The sequence below is a fragment of the Alligator mississippiensis genome, chromosome 9, assembly GCF_030867095.1.
Source record: "Alligator mississippiensis isolate rAllMis1 chromosome 9, rAllMis1, whole genome shotgun sequence".
NCBI lineage: Eukaryota > Metazoa > Chordata > Crocodylia > Alligatoridae > Alligator > Alligator mississippiensis.
Genome location: NC_081832.1, coordinates 56312311 through 56314758, shown reverse-complemented (window position 1 = coordinate 56314758; position 2448 = coordinate 56312311).

Here is a 2448-nt window from a genome sequence, read left to right as displayed (position 1 = left end):
ACTCACTTGCTCTGTAGTCACCTGGTTTAGTAGCTCCCTGTCTATTCTCTGCCTCTTCCTTTACCCTTTGGCTCAGTCTGACCCTTCTCAGTGGTTTTCTTTGCCTGCTTTGTCCCCTCAGGTCTATCCTACCTAATCGCTTGGAGTCCCCTGGTCCTTCACTTTCCACTTTGGCTCTTGTACCTCTGTCCTGTCATTCCACCACGTCCCTTCTGTGTTCACTTGTGACAGACTTACCAGCGGTGCCCCTGAAAGCTGAACGAAATTTGCCCTTCCCCCTTTTTGTTTCCCCCCACCCCTGCCTGGGGCACGGCAACGAACTGGACCTGGTTCTAGACCCCAACCCCTGCTTTTGGTTTGGTCCGTTTGAAAGCTTGGGTTGGGGGCCTCCAGAGGATAAAAGGGCAGTACGCCTGGCTTCAAGGAAAAAGAGACCAGTCCGACGCGGGACGGAGGAAGGATGTAAGAAGACCTGGTAGAGCTGACCAGCTGGGGCAGAGCAGTTGCCCCAGAAGAGTCCTGAAGCGGCAGGGTGTTGGTCCCGACGCGCAGCGTGGCACACAAAGATCCTGGCTGGGAGCTGCAAGGGCAGCTTCCCCATGCATAGATCAGTGGGGTGTATGGCTGATGCTGGGAGGCTCCCTGAAGGACAAAAGCCTGAGCTGCAGCTGGCAGTTTAGGCTTCTATGGCTTTAGGGGTGGAATCCCCTCCTACCACACACAAGACCTGGATTCAATTCCTAGGTAAGGCAATTGAGGGGTAAGTTGATTGAAGGAATCCACACCTGGGAGAGGAGTTCTGGGTCAAGGCCACTCAGGAGTGACTGGTCGGGGAGAGGGAATCCCCACTGGGGAGGTGGGTTCCTCATCCCTTTTCTCCCATCCTCTGGGGTACCTACATCTCTTATTTTGTTAACCTGCATCTCATTTTGTTAACTTGCATCTCATTTTTTGGCAACCTATCAGTTGAATGAGTATGCCTAACCATTGCCAAGTTCACCTGTCCCCCCGGGTACACTATACCCCCTTGTATCTATGTTATGTCCTAAACCCTGTCCCCCTCGTTAAAGGGTATATTGTTCAGTCCTAACTGGCATCCTGGCTCTACTCTACAGGGAATAGGAAGAAAGCTGTGCACCCTAGGCAGCTACTCCTCCCACGGTGCTCTGGCACCCACTCTGATCCCTTCAACTGGAGAAGGGTTACATCTCTGTGTACCACCCGGGTTACACAGTCATTCCTGTTCCTGCTGCACTTCTCCCCAACCTGTTGTTCTCTGGTTATTAACACCACCCCGGCCGCCGTCTTAAGTTAGCCCCCTGCTTGGTCTGTCATTTCCTCCTTCATTGCCTCCTCTTGCTCCCAAGTCCTGTGTCTTCCCCTTCTGGTGTTTCAGCCCAATTTCTGCCCTTCCCTTTCCATTTTCCCTCTGCCTGCCTTTTATTCTTTCTTTCTGATGTGGTTCTCTTCCTGGCCTGTGCTTCTGTGTTTTGTGACCACCTCTGCATCTTTTCCTTTCTCCCTGGGTTATTCCTGGCTTCCCACTTTGCTCTGTCATCCTCTTACAGCCAGACCATGTGGTTATGCTGCTAGGGGTCTCCTGCCTTTGGCTGTCTCTGAGGCTGTTGGAGTTGCTTGAGCCAATGTAAGTGTTAGTGTTGAAGAATAGGGAAATTCTTGGACTGTGTTGATGGCTAGGGAAGACTGGGCTGTAAAAGCTTAGTTGAGGGCGCTGGCAGACCAGGCTCTTAAAGAACCCTCTCCTAGCACCCTCCCTGTAGCTGTGGGACATAGGAATCCACCTGGCCTAACCCTGCTGGTAGTAGCATGGGCTCTTCTTTTTTTTTTTTTTTTTTTTTTTAAAGAGGTAACTATTCCATAGATCTTCAAAATAATAGGTTAGGAACATAATAAATTAGGAAATCCTCAAATGTCAGCAGTTGATTTATATTTTAAATAATTTTGTAAAGGTAATGGGAATCAATTACTGTAGCATATGCAAATGTATTAATATAAATATACATCTAAAAAGTAATATATGTTTTGACATGTGCATCTAGTTAAATCTATGGTAGGTAGGTAGGCAGGCAGGTAGGTAGGTAGGTAGGCACTCATTTACAGTTACATTTAAGACAAGAGCGACATGAGTCTACTATTTGACCAAACTAGGTAACCACCTACAAAAGGAAAATTGCATAGGATCACAACAGAAAGCTATTTCCTTTAATATTTTCTGTGCACATAAATGGTTGTGCTAGCTTGCATCGACTGTCATGAAATCAAAATTCAAGTTCTTATTGGGTATCTTAAGCTTATGAGCAGTATTTCTCAGCAGGCTGACTGTCACACACGTGATCTGGGCTCATATTAGCATTTTGATTTCAAAGGTCAACAGAGCTATTACTTCTTCCTATCCATGTGCTCTCTGCAGGCAAAGACAAGACAAAG